Consider the following 22133-nt stretch of genomic DNA (forward strand, 5'->3'; position numbering starts at 1 on the left):
TCCATTGACCTCCGGAATATCGCATTCCAAGCCCTTCGATCTCTTAATGTAGAAGCTGCCAGATCTTGGGTTATTCTGATTGGGTTTCCACAATACTCAAATTGTTTCTTTCTGGCTGCTTGCAGTATTTTCTCCTTGATCTGGGAGCTCCACAATTTGGCAACAATATTCCTAGGAGATTTCTTTTTGGGATCTATTTGAGGAGGCGATCGATGGATTCTTTCAATTTCTATTTTGCCCTGTGGCTCTAGAATATCAGGGCAGTTCTCCTTGATAATTTCCTGAAAGATGGTATCTAGGCTCTTTTTTTGATCATGGCTTTCAGGTAGTCCAATCATTTTTAAATTATCTCTCCTGGATCTATTTTCCAGGTCAGTGGTTTTTCCAAGGAGATATTTCACATTGTCTTCTATTTTTTCATTCCTCTGGTTCTGTTTTATAATATCCTGATTTCTCATAAAGTCACTAGCTTCCACTTGCTCCAATCTAATTTTTAAAGTAGTATTTTCTTCAGTGGTCTTTTGGACCTCCATTTCCATTTGGCTAATTCTGCCTTTCAAGGCATTCTTCTCCTCATTGGCTTTTTGGAGCTCTTTTGCCATTTGAGTTAGTCTATTTTTTAAGGTGTTGTTTTCTTCAGTGTATTTTTCAGTATTTTTTTGGGTCTCCTTTAGCAAGTCATTGACTTGTTTTTCATGGTTTTCTCACATCCTTCTCATTTCTCTTCCCAATTTTTCCTCTACTTCTCTAACTTGCTTTTCCAAATCCTTTTTGAGTTCTTCTATGGCCTGGGGCCAGTTCATGTTTTTCTTGGAGGCTTTGGTTGTAGGCCCTATGACTTTGTTGTCTTCTTTAGGCTGTATGTTTTGGTCTTCTTTGTCACCAAAGAAAGAATCCAAAGTCTGAGACTGAATCTGGGCGTGTTTTCGCTGCCTGGCCATATACCCAACCAACTAACTTGACCCTTGAGTTTTTCAGTGGGGTATGACTGCTTGTAGACTAACGAGTTCTATGTTCTACGTTTGGGGGGGAGGTGCCAGCTCTGTCAGAGCCGCACTCCTCCTTCCCCAAGGACCCCCAGTCCAGACTAGGCTTAGATCTTCAGCAGGCTGTTGCACTCCTGCTCTGATCCGCCACTTAATTACTCCCACCAGGTGGGCCTGGAGCCAGAAGTAACAACAGCTGTAGCTGCCCCACCTCCGCTGCCCCCGAGGCTGGAAGCCGAACCTCGAACTCCTTCCACTCCCGCAGCTTTTCCCACTAACCTTCTCCGCAGTCTTTGGTGTTTGTGGGTCGAGGGGTCTGGTAACTGCCGCAGCTCACATATTCAGGGCGCTAGGGCCCCCTCTGCCCTGCTTCTGGTCTGGATCGTCCAAGCCGCTCAGGCTGGGCTCTGCTCCACCTCGTTCCCAGCTCCCAGCTCCGTGTGGAATAGACCTCACCCAGAGACAATCCAGGCTGTCCTGGGCTGGAGCCCTGCTTCCCTCTGCTGTTATGTGGGTTCTGCCGTTCTAGAATTGGTTCAGAGCCATTTTTATAGGTTTTTGGAGGGACTCGGGTACGGAGCTCACTCTAGTCCGTGCTTACCAGCCACCATCTTGGCCAAGCTATTCTGTGTGAATCTTTTTGTTGAGCTGGGATCCACAATGCCACTCCCAAAGATCCCTCCTTATTCCTCAAAGCATTGATGCTGTGCTACTTGCAAAAATTTGCCTGTATCATGACTCCCACAGTCAGAATATCAAGGGTTTTAAATGACAAAAAAGGTTTTATAAACTTTTGACCCTAAAGATAATGAGGAACTTTTCTAGTTTACTGAGTAGAAAATTGATATGGGGAACCCTATGCTTTAGGAATGTCACTTTGGCAATTGTGTGAAGGATGACTTGGGGAGACTTTAAACATGAAGTCCAATTAGCAGGTAGAGAGGTGAGAAGAGTCTGAACTAAAGTGGTGGCTGAGTGAGTGGAAAGAAGGGGATGGATGACTCAAATTTTTTGGAGGAAGACATTACTGTTTGGATCTTCTGTGCTACATTGTTAGAAAAAAATATTGGCAAAGAGGAAGATATTCAAAGGGGAGAAACCGTGGTTGGGAGATATGGGAAAAACATGTTATGTGAGAAACTTTTGAAAAGATGAGGAGGAAATACTCAGTCAATAATACTGCTATCTTCCTACTGTAATCTAATAATTGTTACCTGAGAATAAGCCCTTGTTGTGGGACTCTATAGAATAGAATTAGTGTCAATGACTGAGTGAGAGAAAAGAAGATTTCAGTTCAATAAACAGGAATAGGTCCCTAAAAATTAGAGCTATCCAACAATGGAAAAGGATGTGTTCTGAATTTTCCATCACTTAGAGTCTTTGGAAGGTAGATTACAAAATAATCATGGGACATTAATTCTAAGAGGATCATTTGAGATAATTTATTCCAACACCCTCATTTTATCCATGAAGACCCTGAAATCCAGAGAGGTGATGTGATTTTTTGACAGTTAAAAACCAGGTAAGGACACCGAGGAGTTAAGATCTTCGGACATCAGGTTCAACAACTTATTTTTCTTTCAAATATTATTCTCCTTTCAAATGCTTTATTGAGAACTTATAAGTATGTATATATACACATACACATGCATACATACATACTACATACATATAAACATATATTCATATGTATATACATATGCATTATGTATGTGTATACAAATACTTACTTACATCCATATACACGCATAGATATTTACTCAGACTGGAATTACCACTCCATCACGTGTAACCAAGAAGTTATGTAAAACAAACAAACATTTTAGCCTTATTTAACAATGTATATCTCATTCTAAATATATTCTATATGCTCTCTGCCAAAATGAGAGAGGTATGCTTGACATTTTATCTTTTTCAATTTTCTTGACTTTGAAACAATTCCTCAGCTTGTGTCTCATCTTAGAACTTCTTTGAGTGCTTGGGACCTCCTTGCTCTGCAATATCCACTTATTTTGGATAGAGCAGTGTCTTGGTGGTAGAGGCAATATCCTCACTTTACTATTTACTATGTGAATAACCTTAGGAAAGTCACTTCATTCTCCTGGGATTCATTTTCCCCCACCTATATAAAAAGAGCTTGTAATACGCCATCTCTAAGAATTGTTTCAATTCTAAAGCAATGTTTATATGGCCAATGTATTTATTGCATGGGCTACATGGGCTATTAAGCTTATATGGCAAAAAAGGTAAAAATCCCACTCTCATGATGTATGCTCCATAAAGACATTCTCTTGGAAAGATATGACTTGGGTTTTGGATAAATCTAGACAACAGACACAAAATTTTCTTGTATTGATTTTTAATTAATTAAAAATCTTATGTTACATATATTCTTGATTGCCTCTATTTGGAAAAAACAATAATGAAGAATTTGTAATATGAGGATTACCAGATAGTTTTGCTATTTTTAGTGGCCTAAATCCCAGTTGAAAGACAAATATTTTTGGTATTATTTACATTAAATTATTCCTTATCATAAGAGTGGTTAGTTCATACAAACATAGAGAAAATTTTGTAATGCATTGGAAGTCTATTTTCATTAATTATTTGTACAGTATTCATTGTGACCATTGTTGGCAGTTTATTTTTCAAACAAGATTTGTTTTTAGTTTCTAATCTCTTCTGATGTTGAAGAAACTAAATTATCTATCCTCTTAGAGTTTTTAATCTTTCAAATAAAATGCATCTTGATTGATCTTTACTGTTGCTCTTTTGGTAATCTTCTGTTTCAACTTTAATAACAGTTCTCTTTTTATGTACTATTTATTGACAGAGTCATTGCTGTCAGTTTGTATAAGTAACTCTTAACAATAACCTAATAACTAAATTCATAAAATGTTTTTCTCCCATATTCTCCCATTTTCTAGGAAAAAAGCACACAATCACTACAAACACAACAACCACCACTACCACAATCAGAATAACAATAAACCAAATACTTATCATCTGCAAGTTACATGGAATGAAAATGTTCAAAAGATAAAGACCAAAAAGAGGAAATAAAAATTATGTAGACACAGAATGAGTTACATATTATCACTATTATCCTATTGAAACGGTAACACAAAATGCTTTTAGTGCACTCGGAGAAGAAGAAATTGAATCCTCAACTGATTATTTAACCACCTGAGGCAGTTATTGCACAGGTGGATAAAATAATAGAATCACACTTTTTCCTGGAACATATCTATCTGAAATCCAAAAAATGTAATTACTCCTATATAATGATAACAAAAATAACACCCTAGAGAATCAAGTAAAAAAACTACTTGAAATAATAAATAACTTTAACAAAGTTGCAGGATGTAAAAAAACCCATATAAATCTTCAGCATTTCTGTATATTACTAACAATGTCTAACAGCAAGAGATAGGAAGAGAAATTGCATTTAATGTTACTGTGGACATCATAACATATCTGCGAGTCTACCTGCCAAACAAACCAAATTAATATATGAACACAGCTACGAAACGCTTTTCACACAAATAAAGACAGATCTAAATAACTGGAAAAGAATCAGTTGCTCATGGATAGGCTGAGCTAATATAAAAAAATGACTATTCTACTTAAATTAATTAACTTATTCAGTGCAATACCAATCAAACTACCAAAAACTATTTTATAGAGCTAAAAATAATAACAAAATTCATCTGTAAGAAAAAAAGTTCCAGAATATTAAGGAAATTAATGAAAATAAATGCTAGGGAAGGTAGCCTAACCATACCAGATCTCAAATTGTATTATTTTTTTCTTTTTTTTTTTAAGGGAAGTGCAATGATCTCACTTCTGAGGGCTAATGCTTATGGAATTTGAATACGAAAGTCTAGCATCAATCATTTTTTTTAAGCCGCATCACATTAGACTTAGATAATCATGAATAGAGAATTAAAATCTAAACTGCTTCATTTTAATCAATCAAAATTTTATTTTATTTTATTTTATTTTATTTCTAAATTTATTTATTTAACATATTTAGTTTTCAGCATTGATTTTCACAAGAGTTTGAATTACAAATTTTCTCTCCATTTCTACCCTCCCCCACACTCCAAGACGGCGTATATTCTGGTTGCCCTGTTCTCCAGTCAGCCCTTCCTTCTGTCACCACACTCCCCTCCTATCCCCTTTTCCCTTCCTTTCTTGTAGGGCAAGCTAAATCTCTACTCCCCATTGCCTGTGTATCTTATTATCTAGTTGCATACAAAACCTTTTTTTTTTTGTTTTTGAACATCTGTTTTTAAAACTTTGAGTTCCAAATTCTCTCCCCTCTTCCCTTCCCACCCACCCTCCCTATGAAGTCAAGCAAATCAACATAGGAAACATGTGTATCATTATGTATAACCCTTCCATAATACTCGTGTTATGAAAGACTATGTTATGCTCCTTCCAAACCCATCCTCCTTTATTGAATTTTCTCCCTTGACCCTGTCCCCTTTCCAAAGTGTTTGTTTTTGATTACCTCCACCCCCATCTGCTGTCCCCTCCATCCCATCATGCCCCCGTTTTTTATCTTCTTCCCTCTTCTTTCCTGTGGGGTAAGATACCCAATTGGGTATGTATAGTATTCCCTCCTCAGGCCAAATTTGATGAGAGCAAGATTCACTCATTCCCCCCTCACCTGCCCTCTCCCCTCATCCCACAGAACTGCTTCCTCTTGCCACCTTTATGCGAGATAATCCACCCCATTTTATCTCTCCCTATCTCCCTCTCTCAATATATTTCTCTCTCATCCCTTAGTTTCATTTTATTTCTTTTAGATATCTTCCCTTCATCTTCGACTCACCCTGTGTCTGCTCTCTCTCTCTTTTCATATATATACATACATACATACATATATACATATATACATACATGAACATTCATATATATATATACCTAAACATATATATGCATATTCCTTTCAGCTACTATGATATTGAGGTCTCATGAATCATACACATCATCTTTCTATGCAGGCAGGTAAACAAAACAGTTCAACTTTAGTAAGTCCCTTATGATTTCTCTTTCTTGTTAACCTTTTCATGCTTCTCTTCATTCTTGTGTTTGAAAGTCAAATTTTCTATTCAGCTCTGGTATTTTCACTGAGAAAGCTTGAAAGTTCTCTATTTTGGGGCGGAGCCAAGATGGCAGCTGGTAAGCACGGACTAGAGTGAGCTCCGTACCCAAGTCCCTCCAAAAACCTATAAAAATGGCTCTGAACCAATTCTAGAATGGCAGAACCCACAGAACAGCAGAGGGAAGCAGGGCTCCAGCCCAGGACAGCCCGGATGGTCTCTGGGTGAGCTCTATTCCACATGGAGCTGGGAGCTGGGAGCTGGGAACGGAGTGGAGCAGAGCCCAGCCTGAGCGGCGTGGACGATCCAGACCGGAAGCCGGGCGGAGGGGGCCCTAGCGCCCTGAATATGTGAGCTGCGGCAGTTACCAGACCCCTCGACCCACAAACACCAAAGACTGCGGAGAAGGTTAGTGGGAAAAGCTGCGGGAGTGGAAGGAGTTCGAGGTTCGGCTTCCAGCCCCGGGGGCAGCGGAGGTGGGGCAGCTACAGCTGTTGTTACTTCCGGCTCCAGGCCCACCTGGTGGGAGGAATTAAGTGGCGGATCGCAGCAGGGGTGCACAGCCTGCCGAAGATCTGAGCCCAGTCTGGACTGGGGGTCCTTGGGGAAGGAGGAGTGCGGCTCTGACAGAGCTGGCACCTCCCCCCCAAACGTAGAACATAGAACTCTGTAATCTACAAGCAGTCATACCCCACTGAAAAACTCAAGGGTCAAGTTAGTTAGTTGGGAATATGGCCAGGACGCGAAAGCGCGCCCAGATTCAGTCTCAGACTTTGGATTCTTTCTTTGGTGACAAAGAAGACCAAAACATACAGCCTAAAGAAGACAACAAAGTCATAGAGCCTACAACCAAAGCCTCCAAGAAAAACATGAACTGGCCCCAGACCATAGAAGAACTCAAAAAGGATTTGGAAAAGCAAGTTAGAGAAGTAGAGGAAAAATTGGGAAGAGAAATAAGAAGGATGCGAGAAAACCATGAAAAACAAGTCAATGACTTGCTAAAGGAGACCCAAAAAAATACTGAAAAATACACTGAAGAAAACAACACCTTAAAAAATAGACTAACTCAAATGGCAAAAGAGCTCCAAAAAGCCAATGAGGAGAAGAATTCCTTGAAAGGCAGAATTAGCCAAATGGAAAAGGAGGTCCAAAAGACCACTGAAGAAAATACTACTTTAAAAATTAGATTGGAGCAAGTGGAAGCTAGTGAATTTATGAGAAATCAGGATATTATAAACAGAACCAAAGGAATGAAAAAATGGAAGACAATGTGAAATATCTCCTTGGAAAAACCACTGACCTGGAAAATAGATCCAGGAGAGATAATTTAAAAATTATTGGACTACCTGAAAGCCATGATCAAAAAAAGAGCCTAGATACCATCTTACAGGAAATTATCAAGGAGAACTGCCCTGATATTCTAGAGCCACAGGGCAAAATAGAAATTGAAAGAATCCATCGATCGCCTCTGCAAATAGATCCCAAAAAGAAATCTCCTAGGAATATTGTTGCCAAATTCCAGAGCTCCCAGATCAAGGAGAAAATAATGCAAGCAGCCAGAAAGAAACAATTTGAGTATTGTGGAAACCCAATCAGAATAACCCAAGATCTGGCAGCTTCTACATTAAGAGATCGAAGGGCTTGGAATGCGATATTCCGGAGATCAATGGAGGTAGGATTAAAACCTAGAATCACCTACCCAGCAAAACTGAGTATCATGTTCCAAGGCAAAATATGGAGTTTCAATAAAATAGAGGACTTTCAAGCTTTCTCAGTGAAAAGACCAGAACTGAATAGAAAATTTGACTTTCAAACACAAGAATCAAGAGAAGCATGAAAAGGTAATCAAGAAACGGAAATTGCAAGGGACTTACTAAAGTTGAACTGTTTTGTTTACATTCCTACATGGAAAGATGATGAGTATGATTCATGAGACCTCAGTATTAGGGTAGTTGAAGGGAATATGCATATATATATATATGTTTATATATGCATATATATATATGCATATATATATATATGTTTAAGTATATATATAACTGAATGTGTATGTATGTATGTATCTATGTGTATATGTATGTATGTGTATGTATGTGTATATATAGATATGTAAAAGAGAGAGAGCAGACACAGGGTGAGTTGAGGATGAAGGGAAGATATCTAAAAGAAATAAAATGAAATTAAGGGATGAGAGAGTAACATACTGAGAGAGGGAGATAGGGAGAGATAGAATGGGGTGGATTATCTCGCATAAAGGTGGCAAGAGGAGGCAGTTCTTTGGGAGGAGGGGAGAGGGCAGGTGAGGGGGGAATGAGTGAACCTTGCTCTCATCAGATTTGGCCTGAGGGGGAATACCATACATACTCAGTTGGGTATCTTACCCCACAGGAAAGAAGAGGGAGGAAGATAAAAAAAAAATAAAAGGCAGGGGGATGATGGAGTGGAGGACAGATGGGGGTGGAGGTAATCAAAACAAACACTTTGGAAAGGGGACAGGGTCAAGGGAGAAAATTCAATAAAGCGGGATGGGTTGGGAAGGAGCAAAATGTAGTTAGCCTTTCACAACATGAGTATTGTGGAAGGGTTATACATAATAATACATGTGTGGCCTAGGTTGAATTGCTCAACTTCTTAGGGAGGGTGGGTGGGAAGGGAAGAGGGAAGGGAATTTGGAACTCAAAGTTTTAAAATCAGATGTTCAAAAACAAAAAAACTTTTTGTATGCAACTAAAAAATAAGATACACAGGCAATGGGGCGTAGAAATTTATCTTGCCCTACAAGAAAGGAAGGGAAAAGGGGATGAGAGGGGAGGGGGGTGATAGAGGGGAGGGCTGACTGGGGAACAGGGCAACCAGAATATACGCCATCTTGGAGTGGGGGGGGAGGGCAGAAATGGGGAGAAAATTTGTAATTCAAACTGTTGTGAAAATCAATGCTGAAAACCAAATATGTTAAAGAAATAAATTGCATTTAAAAAAAAAAAAAAGAAAGTTCTCTATTTTATTGAAAATCCATATTTTGTCTTGGAGCATGATACTCAGTTTTGCTGGGTAGGTGATTCGAGGTTTTAATCCAGCTCCATTCACCTCCGGAATATCATATTCCAAGCCCTCCAATCACTTAATGTAGAAGCTGCTAGATCTTGGGTTATTCTGGTTGTTTCCACAATACTCAAATTGTTTCTATCTGGCTGCTTGCAATATTTTCTCCCTGATCTGGGAGCTCTGGAATTTGGTGACAATATTCCTAGGAGATTTCTTTTTGGGATCTATTTGAAGAGGCAATCGATGGATTCTTTCAATTTCTATTTTGCCCTGTGGCTCTAGAATATCAGGGCAGTTCTCCTTGATAATTTTTTGAAAGATGATATCTAGGCTCTTTTTTTGATCATGGCTTTCAGGTAGTCCAATAATTTTTAAATTATCTCTCCTGGATCTATTTTCCAGGTCAGTGGTTTTTCCAATGAGATATTTCACATTGTCTTCCATTTTTTCATTCTTTTTGTTCTGTTTTATAATATCTTGATTTCTCATCAAGTCACTAGCTTCGACTTGTTCCAATCTAATTTTTAAAGTAGTATTTTCTTCAGTGGTCTTTTGGACCTCCTTTTCCATTTGGCTATTTTTGCCTTTCAAGGTATTCTTCTCCTCATTGGCTTTTTGGAGCTCTTTTGCCATTTGAGTTAGTCTATTTTTTAAGGTGTTGTTTTCTTCAGCATATTTTTCAGTATTTTTTTGGGTCTCCTTTAGCAAGTCATTGACTTGTTTTTCATGGTTTTCTCGCATCCTTCTCATTTCTCTTCCCAATTTTTCCTCTCCTTCTCTAACTTGCTTTTCCAAATCCTTTTTGAGCTCTTCCATGGCCTGGGACCAGTTCATGTTTTTTTGGGAGGCTTTTGGTGTAGGCTCTTGCACTTTGTTGACTTCCTTAGGCTGTATGTTTTGGTCTTCTTTGTCACCAAAGAAAGAATCCAAAGTTTGAGACTGAATCTGGGTGTGTTTTAGCTGCCTGGTCATATTCCCAACCAACTAACTTGACCCTTGAGTTTTTCAGTGGGGTATGACTGCTTGTAGACTAAAGAGTTCTATGTTTCATGTCTGGCGGGGATGTGCCAGCTCTGCCATACCAGCACTCCTCCTTCCCCAAGAACCCCCAACCCAGACTGGGCTTAGATGTTCAGCAGGCTGTGCACTCTGCTCTGATCCACCACTTAATTCCTCCCACCAGGTGGGCCTGGGGCTAGAAGCAACAGCAGCTGTACCTGCCCCACCTCAGCTGCCCGGGGCCAGTGGCTGAACTGTGAACTCCTTCCCCTCCTGCAGCTTTTCCCACTAACCTTCTCCACTCTCTTTGGTGTTTGTGGGTTGAGAAGTCTGGTAACTGCTGCAGCTCACTGATTCAGGGTGCTAGGGCCGGCTCCGACCAGCTCCTGGTCTGGTTGGTCCGAGCAGCTCTCGCTGGGCTCTGCTCTGCTCCGTTCCCAGCTCCCAGCTCCCAGCTCCGTGTGGGAGATACCTCACCCAGAGACCATCCAGGCTGTCCTGGGCTGGAGCCCTGCGTCCCTCTGCTGTTATGTGGGTTCTGCCGTTCTAGAATTGGTTCAGAGCCATTTTTATAGGTTTTTGGAGGGACTCCGCGGGGAGCTCACTGCTTTCCAGCCTCCATCTTGGCTCCCTCAAATTGTATTATAAAGCAGCAATCATCAAAACTACTTGGCTAAGAAGTAGGCCAGTGGATCAATGAAATAGGTTAGGTACATAAGACCCAGTACTCAATGACTATAGAAATCTACTGTTTCATAAACCCAAAGACCCCAGCTTCTGGGATAAGAACTTGCTATTTGACAAAAAGTGTTGGGAAAACTGAAAAAATTATATGGCAGAAAGTGGGCATAAACCCATATATTACACTGTATGCTAAAATAAATTATAAATGGGTACACGATTTTGATGTAAAGCAAACCGGGAGAGTAAGGAATAGTTTACCTGCCAGATTTATGGAGAAGAGGAGAATTTATAACCAAACAAGAGATAGAGAACATTATTAAACACAAAATGGATAATGTTGGTTACACTAAATTGAAAAGTTTTTGTACAATTAAAGCTAATTCAACCGAGATTAGCAAGGAAGAAGAAAACTTGGAAACAATTTTCTCTGTTAAAAACCTCATTTCTAAAATACATAGAGAACTGAGTTAAATTTACAAGAATACAAGTTATTCCCCAATTGATAAAAGGTCAAAGGATATGAACAGGCAGTTTTGAAAGGAAGAAATTAAAGCTATCTACAATCATATGAAAAAATGCCTGAACTTGGTATTGATTAGAGAAATACAAATGAAAAGAGCCCTTAGGAACGAGATCACATCTACCAGATTGTCCAACATGACAAAATAGGACAATCATAAATTCTGTGGAAGATGTGGGAAAATTGGAACACTAATGCATTGTTGGTGAGGACTATTTGGGGGAGCAATTTGGAACTACGTCCAAAGGGCTATAAAATATGCATATCCTTTGACCCAGCAATAGCACTTCTAGGACTATATCCAAAAGAGATCATACAAATGGGAAAAGGGCCCAAATGTACAAGAATATCTATAACAGCTCTTTTTGTGGTGGCCAAGAATTGGAAATTGAGGGGATGTGAATCAATTGGGGAAGTTCTGAACAAGTTGTGGTATATGGATGTAATGCAATACTATTGTGCTATAAGAAATGATGAACAGATGGACCTCAGATGAACCTGGAAATACTTATATGAACTAATGCTGAGTGAAGGGAGCAGAACAAGTAGAGCATAGCACACAGTTACAGTCACATTGTACAATGACTTTGATAGACTTGGCTCTTCTCAGCAACACAAGTATCTAAGAGAACTCCAAAAAACTCATGATGACATCCATATCCAGAGAAATAATTATGGAGTCTGAATGCAGATAGAAGTGTACTATTTTGTCTTATCTTTTTTGTTTTGTTTTCTTTCTTCTTTCTCATGTTTCCTTCCATTGGTTATAATTGTTTACAACTTGACTAATTTAAAAATATGTTTAATATGATTAATTATATGAATTAATTATATTAATGAATAACTATAAATAATAATAAATAATACCACTACATCACCTGTTAGAAGTGCTTTGCTGCAGTGGCACTCTCTGTTAATGTGAGCAAAAGTCAAGTAGGCATGAAATAGAATGGAGAAAAATACTTTCTTCATATGCCAAAATAATAAATTATGGAAATAGATTCTATTAGTTATATGTAAGGAAATCACATGAGTAGTTTCTGATTACTATAAATAATGAATACCCTGAAGTGATTGTATATAACCGAATTAATATTTTTCTGTGTCATAATCATGCAAAATATTGTACACAGATAAACATATACCAGCATATATAAATACACACACACACACACACACACACACACACACACACACACACACATATATATATATATACATATATACATATATATATGTCTATATATGTACATGTGTGGAAGGATATTTGTAAATAAGTAGATTATAACCAAAAATAGCAATAATATAACATATAAAATTATAAATAAGATAATTCATTTTCTATAATTTCCTTCCTCTATATCACTCTTAGCACAGCTCTTTTCTATGGTTCTACATCATGAGATACATCACTTATCTTATAGTCATATTTACTTCCTGAATAGGAAGCAACTATCACTAAGTATCTACAATGATGAAAAGTTATCCTATTGTCTTCAGAAGGGTTTTGTACTACCACAATTAGGAAATAAAATTTGTTCTATTTAATAACAGATTTTCATGCTTGTCTTTTTGGTGCTTTTCCTTAGTCTGGTTGGCACTAGGCCTCTATGGCTAAGTTGTTGATATAAGGGTAGAATCCTCTGTCCATTCATGTCTGAAATCACCAGAGTAAGATCCACAAAGTCATATCTTTTAACTATCAATTTATCAATGTATATTTGCAGATCTCAGGGTAGTGGAGATGCCATCAACAAGCATTAATTAACTGCCTACTATGTGCCAAATATTTATTGATGCAATTGGTGATACAAAGACAAAAACGAAGCAATATCTTCCCTCTTCTTACAGATGGCTCTATCAAAAGTCAATAATACCATTACCATCAGTGCCCATTCCAAATGAGGGAACACCTCAAGGTAAAGGCACCAAATTGATCTTCACTTTGCCATAGTGATTAAGTTTTGATTTGCTTTAAATTTCAGATCCATAACTGGAGCAAGTACTAATAAATACTTTGATTATCCGTGCAGTGACTATACATCTAAGTGATAATAGCAATAGAAGGCATTTACATAATTTTACATGTTATATCATTTGAAGAGAATAAGATGTAAAATGAGAGAAAATGAAAAAAAAATCATTAAATAAAATGGTATTTGTGAGATTGGAGCAGCATTCATACCATGACCAACAGGTAATGAGAGAAAAGAGACTGGCAGAGTCAGGTGTACTTAGCAAGTGCTAACTGCCAGCAAGCTGTAAACTGCCAAAATGAATTAGAATCTAATACCAAGTAGTACTCAAATCCTAAGTGTTCAAATATCCAGAAAGCTTTTTCCCAAGTAATCTTCCCAATTCACAGCTCTAGTCATGTCATTCTTTTGATTAAAATTCTTCTATGTGTTCCCAAAGCCTGAATCAACTGATATGCTGGCATTCAAGGCCCTCTACACACATTATTCCAGCTATATTTTAAAAATCTGGCCTTCAGATATTATATATTCTAGACCAAGGTTGGTTAACCTGCAACCTCAAAGCCACATGAGGCCTTCTAGGTCCTTGCATGCAGCCTTTTGACTGAGTCTTAAGTTTTACAGAGCAAATGCTTTTATTAAGAACCTAGAGAGCCACATGTGGCCTCAGGGCTGCAGGTTCTCCACCTTTTTTTCTAGACAAACTAGGGTACTCAGCAACCTCCTTTTAAATCCAATCCTCTCCAACTATTGGGAGTTTGTTCATATAGTTCCCATAATCAAAATAAACTTCTGCTCATTCCCTAGGGATTAAAGGGGTGAATAGGGAAGATAAATATTTATATAGAGCCTACTATGTGCCAGTCACTGTCCTAGCTTTGTAGATATTTCATTTGATATATCATTTGTGTTGATTACCTCATTTGTATTGAAATAATTTCTCTTCCTTCATAATCTAATTCAATTTTTATTCCCTCTATATTTTTTCTCAGAATCAACTAATTTGCTTCTTCCCTGTTGAATATCTCACAATATTTTTTTTATATCTTTCCTTTTTCTTAACCAATTTTGCCTTTTCTTATGTTTATTGCAATAGGTAAGGAACTGCTGTTTTTAAATGAAATTTCTGGTAGCAGCAAGTTAGGAGTAAACAACAACCAGCTTTGGACCAAATAACGGCTTCTTGAAAAAGCAATACACTTCAGAACACCAGCCATAAATCACGAAGTACCATTACTTTCGCAGACTTGGAAACAGGGAAGATAAAAATTTGGAATGCAGCTAGAGTTTTTTTTTTTTTATCATAAGGATTTGAAAGATCAAAGTAGCCTTGTGGTAAGAATGTTTGTCCAGTAAGAAAAGTGGTGTATTCTTTGAAAGCCAAAGTATGGCTTTGTGTAACCTGGTGTCTGTACAAAGGCCCAAATGGATTATACTAAGAAAGCCATATGTAAGACTAGGCTAACATATATGCAGTAAGGAGCTCCCTCCATTAATTCTTCCCCTAAGAGATTAGTAGATGTGAACTCTTACTCACCTTCTGAAGTAATTTCAAACTGCAGTGAAAAAGAGAAGTTTAGGAGGCATTATGTAAGGCACTGCATAAGCAATAGGAATTCACTGGAAAGCTGGAATGTTGCCATATTGAAAAGTAGGTACTCAGATCCTTACAAAGAGAAATATAATTAGAGTTAAATGAGCTTTTTGTATTTTTATGGACTTGTATGGGTTTTTTTCTTCCATTTTTAAATTTTCAATGTTGTAGAATAAAGCCCATATATAAGCATGTTAGAGATTTTCCAGAGTAAACTGTGGGCAGTGTCATCAGAGCTAAAAGAGAGGGACCATTTTGTGTCAACTTCTCAAATCAGAAATAGGAGTTCAGTCTTTTGGGAGACACTTTAGGGTTACATGTAGGTAGCTGATATAGTGTGTCCCAAAAGTCTTAGTTCACTTTAAAGCTTTAACACCTGAAAACTACACTAAAATTCTTTGGTAAAATTTGTACTTTACCTAGAGAGATAAAATGGTAGTTGTTCATGGCTACTAATATTTTAGGGGAAGATATGTTACCATACTCTTCCTATGGGCCTTCTTAGAATAATCCAATTAAGCTTTTGCCTAGAAACCAGGTTTAGTGGGAGCCATACTTTGCCTTTCTAGGAATATACTATTTTTCTTATTAGATGAACATTCTTACACTAAAGTCATTTTTGTCTTTCAATTCTTCATGGTAACTCCCCAAAACCTAATGAGAGGTTTTTTTTTAATCTTAACAAGGGTGAAATGGGTATGCTCAAACTCTAAGGAGAGAATTTTATTCCTCAAATTGATTAGGGGAACTTCCAGTTCCTATCTTTCCCCAAACTTCGACCCTCCCACACCCACCACATGGGTTGCAGAGTGAAATAAGTCTAAGAAGCTTTGCTTTAGGAAATAGCTGAAGTTCTCCAATTATTTTTCCTTTTCATTGAAAATCACTTGAATAGACTTGTTGTAGATAAACCTTCTCTCATCACCTGTACTACTCTGAGACTGCCTCAGACTCTCAGAAACTACCACTTGAAGGTTTTTGGGCAATACCTGGAGAAGACAATATGTCCAGGGGCTTAACACAGATCTTTGCCATTGTGGAACTGTTGAACAGAAATCATGCAAACCTTTCCACTTGCCACTTCACACATGAGGAGTGACACACTATCTTAAGTATTTGAATTCTCTGCCTAACATTATTTTTTATATTTTATTATTTAATATTTTTAGTTTTCAGCACTGATTTCCACAAGATTTTGAATTACAAATTTTCTCCTTCTTTCTATCCCACCTCGCACACCAAGAGAACATATATTCTGATTGCCCCTTCCCCAGTCAGTGTTCTGTTTTGTCACCCCATGCCACCCCCTGCCTCCTTTTCCCTTACTTTCTTGTAGGGCAAGATAGATTCTATGCTCCATTGCCTGAATATCTTATTTCCCAGTTGCATGCAACAACAACTTCCTTTTCAACAGCTGCTTTAAAATTTTGAGTTCCAAATTTTCTCCCCTCTTCCCTCCCCACCCACCCTCCCTAAGAAGGCAATTCAACATATATCACATGTATATCTTTATGCAAAACCCTTCCACAATACTCATTTTGTGAAGGACTGACTCTATTTTGCTCGCTCCTATCCTATTCCACTTTACTCAATATTCTCCCTTGACACTGTGCCTTTTTCAAAGTGTTTGCTTTTGATTACCTCCTCCCTCTATCTGCCCTCCCTTCTATCATCCCATTTCTATTATCCCCTTCCTCCTTCTTACCTGTGGGGTAAGATACCCAATTGAATGTGTATGTTATTCCCTCCTCAAGTCAAATCCTAAGAAAGCAAGTCATACCCTGATGAAAAACTCAACGGTCAAGTAGTTGGCTGGGAAGATGAATAGGTAGTGAAAACAGACCCAGATTCAGACTCAGACTTTGGAATCTTTCTTTGGTAAGAAAGAAGACCAAAATATATAGCCAGAAGAAGTCAACAAAGTCAAAGAGCCTAAATCAAAAGCCTCCAAGTATAATATGAACTGGTCTTAGGCCATGGAAAAAGGATTTGGAAAAACAAGTTAGAGAAGCAGGGGAAAAATTGGGAAGAGAAATGAGAAGGATGTAAGAAAACCATGAAAAAAAATCAATGACTTGCTAAAGGAGACCCAAAAAAATACTGAAGAAAACAATACCTTAAAAAATAGACTAACTCAAATGACAAAAGAACTCCAAAAAGCCAATGAGGAGAAGAATGCCTTGAAAGGCAGAATTAGCCAAATGGAAAAGGAAGTCCAAAAGACCACTGAAGAAAATACTACCTAAAAAATTAGATTAGAGCAAGTGGAAGCTAGTGACTTTATAAGAAATAATGATATTATAAAACAGAACCAAAGGAATGTAAAAAATGGAAGACAAAATGAAATATCTCATTGGAAAAACCACTGAACTGGAAAATAGATCCAGGAGAGATAATATAAAAATTATTGGACTACCTGAAAGGCATGATCAAAAAAAGATCCTAGATATTATCTTTCAAGAAATTATCAAGGAGAACTGCCCTAATATTCTAGAGCCAGAGGGTAAAATAGAAATTTAAAGAATCTACCAATTGCCTCCTGAAAAAGACACCAAAAAGAAAATTCTTAGTAATATTGTTGCCAAATTGTGGAGCTCCCAGATCAAGGTAAAAATACTGCAAGCAGCCAGAAAGAAATAATATGAGTATTGTGGAAACACAATTAGGATAATACAAGATCTAGGAACTTCTACATTAAGGGTTTGAAAGGCTTAGAATATCATATTGCAGAGGTCAATGGAGCTAAGATTAAAACCAAGAATCACCTACCCAGCACAACTGAGTGTCATGCTCCAGGCAAAATATGGATTTTCAATAAAATAGAGGACGTTCAAGCTTTCTCAGTGAAGAGACCAGAGCTGAATAAAAAATTTGACTTTCACACCGAAGAATCAAGAGAAGCATGCAAAAGTAAGCAAGAAAGGGAAATCACAAGGGACTTACTAAATTTGAACTGTTTTGTTTACAAAGGTGATGCATATAATTCATGAGACCTCAGTATTAAGGTAGCTGAAGGGAAAAACATACATACATACATACATATATACACATATACATGTATATATATGTATATTTATATATACATATATACATACATATATACATGTATATATATATACATGTATGTTTATATATATATACACATATATAGTGAGAGAGAGAGAAAGAGAGAGAGAGAGAGAGAGACAGAGAGAGAGAGAGAGAGAGAGAGACAGAGAGAGAGAGAGGAGAGAGAGGGCACAAGGTGAGTTGAATATGAAAGGACGATACCTCAAAAAATAAAATTAAATTAAAGGATGCAAGAGTTATATATTGAGAGAGGGATAAAGGGAGAGATAGAATCGGGTAAATTATCCCACACAAAAGTGGTGAGAAATAGCAGTTCTGTTGGGAGAGAAGAGGGGACAGGTGAGGGGGAATGAGTAAATCTCACTCTAATCAGATTTGACCTGAGGAGGGAACAACATACACATTCAATTGGGAATCTTACCCCACAGCAAAGAAGGAGGAGATAAAAAAGGGGGGATGATAGAAGGGATAGCAGATGGGGGAAGAGGTAATCAAAAGCAAACACTTTTGAAAAGGGACAGCGTTAAAGGAGAAAATTGGATAAAGGGGCATAGGATAGGAAGGAGCAAAATACAGTTAATCTTTCACAACATGAGTATTGTGGAAGACTTTTGCATAATGATATACATGTGGCTTATGTTGAAATGCTTGCCTTCTTAGGGAGGGTGGGTGGGGAGGGAAGTGGGGATGGAATTTGGAACTCAAAGTTTTAACAGGAGATGTCCAAAAAAGTTTTTGCCTGCAGCTAGGAAATAATATATACAGGCAATCGGGCATAAACACCTATTTTGCCCTGAAAGAAAATAAGCAAAAATGGGATTGGGGGAGATGGGTGACAGAAGGGAGGACTGACTGGGGAACAGAGCAATCAGAATATATATGCCATCTTAGAGTGGTGGGGTGGGTAGAAATAGGGAGAAAATTTATAATTCAAACTCTTGTGAAAATGCTGAAAACTATAAATCTTAGATAAATAAATAATGATTTAAACTCAAAAAAAAAGGAATATGAGAAGAATAAAAAAAGAAATTTTAATTTTACCAATTATATATGACCATAAAAGTAAGATGAAAAAAATGTATCTCCCTCCTCTCTTCTTTGATAAAAGGCATCCTGGGGTGGACCATGGCAGACTTGGTTGATGTGTCAGGTTAATTTTTCTAATTTTTTTTTCTCTTTTTCATATTTGGTTAAAAAAGATGGCTTAACTGGATAGGAAAATGTACAGAGACATATTCAGGAAATAAAAGAAATGTAAAAATAAAGATATTTTTAATAAAGATTCATTAAAAAAAAACTTTCTCCCAACTCCCTCAAGTGGTGACCCTTTTAGATTCTGCAGAATTTTTCTCTTTCTTTCTACAAATCCCTCTGGCAACTATGTTTCCAGATCTTTCTAGAAAATTTTTGCTCATCAAAAGTTTTGATTTGATTCCTTGTGACAACATACACAGTTATGGAGGGGAATTTTATACTCAGGATATATTTTCAAGTCCTAGTGCTAACTTGGCAAAGTGTAGCTTTGCAAAATTATCTTCAATTTCTCTACCCCTCCACCATACTTTTTATTATTTTACTCTTTTCTCTCCTTTCTGCTTCCCTCATGACCAATGCTGTAGTACTGTCCTCTTGTATAATCCCTGTCCCCAACTGACATTGTTTGCTTGGCCTCTAAGCATCATGGCATGATCTAGAGGTTTATTCTTTGCCACCACCTCCTTGACATAATCCTCATTGAACATTAACTTGTACTTTGGCTAATTCCCATATATAACTAGCTAATTAACTAAAGAAAAGAATCATTGAAAAGGTGTTCATATGTGCTACTAAGTTACTGTGCTATTCTTCTCTATAATAATTACTTTCTGTATTTTTTTCCCCAATAGGAGGCTCAGGTCGCTCTGGTCTGTCTGCTGACACCACTTATCCTTCCTGCCCCATCCAACACCCCGGTAAAGATGGCATCAGATTAAGGAAAACTCTTTGTTGGTGGACTGAGTTTTGATACTAATAAACAGTCATTGGAACATGTTTTCTCACAGTGTGGACAGATTGCTGAAGATGTTGTTGTGAAAGACAGGGAAATTCAGAGATCCAGAGGTGTTGGCTTTGTTACATTTGAGAACATAGATGATGCTAAAGATTCAATGATGGCCATGAATGGAATGTCTGTTGATGGGAGGCAGGTTAGAGTGACCAGGAGGGCAAATCGTCAGAAAATCAGTCCCGTGGGTGTTGAGGAGGTTCATCCAGTGGCTGAGGCTTCTTCCGTGGAGGCCAGGGTCGAGGCTGTGGTTTTTCTAGAGGATGTGGAGACCGCGGTTATGGGGGAGGCAGATTTGAATCAAGAAGTCTGGGATATGGAGGATCCAGCGACTATTACAGCAGCAGCAGGAGTCAAGGAGGCTACGGTGACCAGTCTTCAGGAGGGTCTTACAGAGACAGCTATGACCGTTATGCTGCACACAACGAGTAAAAATCCTTCCTGAATCAAGATCGTCTTTCCAATGGCTGTATTTATAAAGATTTTTGGAGCTTTGCTGAATCGCTATTGTGTAGTACCCATCTACTTGTATTCACTTTTATAGTATTACAGTTCTGATCTTGTTGAACACAGCCTGACAGCTTTGAGCATGAGATGGCTTAATTAGACTTTTCTTTTAAGAAAGCTCTTGTTTGTTCTCAAGTGTTTTTTTTAACATTTTTGAAAGCATTTCGGATTTTATTTTTTTTTCCTCATGAGCCAAGGTGTGGTGGGTTTTTTTTGTTGTTGTTGTTGTTTTCTCTTTTAGTTTTGTCTTAATTTTAATTTGTTTTCTTTTTACAACAAAGACTTGTGAAATTGGGGGCCCTGCTTCGGTTTTCTTTGAGCTAGAAAAGGACTTTAAATTCAATGTTTACGGGAAGCTGAACAAGCTGTGGAGGTTTGGCTTTTTCTTTTTCTTTTTTTAAGTTGCGTTACCTACAACTTTTTTGTAACCTTCCTTTAGTTGTAGCAAGGTAGGAATGCAGCCATGAGGGTTTGTGGAGAGGCAGACCACCTTGGTATATCTAAAGAGAAACTGCTTATATGTTCACTCTGCATAAAAGTATTTTTTATGCTACACTGTAAATTACCCAGAAATGGACTTGCAAACTTTCCATAAAAGAGGTTCTTGAAAATGAAAAAAAAAATCATGACTTTCTGGAAGTAATGACTCAATTCAAGCTATAGTTCTAATGGTGAGAATTTCATAGAAAACAGCTCCTTGTGCATATATCCCCAGAGCTTAACACAATCAGAGTCTGCCATATTGTCAATGTTTTTGATTCTTCTAGTACCTATTTATCTAGCAATTGCAGATTTATAGTTTAAAAAGACCTTTATGGAAATTTTATCTACCCTCTTTATTTTGCAAATGATGAGCCTGAGGACCAGAAAATTTAATAGATTTGCTTAGGGTCACAAATTTAGTAACTGTATGAAGCAATACTCACACTCAAGTCTTCCTGATTCTATTCACTATACCACATTGTTGGGCTAGATAACTCTTTTAAGAAACCTTGGATACAGTATCCATACTGCTCTTCCTACATAAAAGGACTGGACTTTGTAGGTAACTATTCTTTCTCTTTTTTCCCAGAGACTAGTATTTTGGACATTTCACTAATCTTAACTTATAGGTTTAGTAGAAAACATAAAAAGCGAAGTTAGTGCATTGTTTTAACCATTATTAACTCAATAGATAAAGTGTCATCAACATAAAATTTAGGTTATAGCTATAGAAATTGATTTGATTTTCCTTATTCTCTGTCTCTACAAATAATGTATTTTCCTAATTAATTTGAAATTTTAAGATAATTCTATTTTACATAAAGAATTTGTATTGAACTGAAATGACAATAATTTGAGGTTTTGATATCACATTGATTTGAAATATAAATATAAGTACACAGTTGCTAGTTATTATGAAACTATTGAATACAGTTTTATCTGCCTGATTTTTTATAGTGAGTTCTTTAATAGAATTACAGTTGTGTTAGTAAGTATGAACTTTATTTTCATGCTATATTTGCATAATACCCCAAGAGAGTAAAATATAAAGTTAACAGTGAAATACAAGATAATGTTGCTGTAGGTTTAGAAGGGGCAATATTCAGATGATATAT

General features: G+C 37.4%; 1 pseudogene; it reads left to right on the plus strand.

The window, feature by feature from the left end:
* Positions 1-19942: 19942 nt before the first annotated feature.
* LOC118831938 lies at positions 19943-20526 on the plus strand (annotated as a pseudogene).
* The last annotated feature ends 1607 nt before the right edge of the window (positions 20527-22133 follow it).

Source organism: Trichosurus vulpecula, chromosome 9 (assembly GCF_011100635.1).
Source record: "Trichosurus vulpecula isolate mTriVul1 chromosome 9, mTriVul1.pri, whole genome shotgun sequence".
NCBI lineage: Eukaryota > Metazoa > Chordata > Mammalia > Diprotodontia > Phalangeridae > Trichosurus > Trichosurus vulpecula.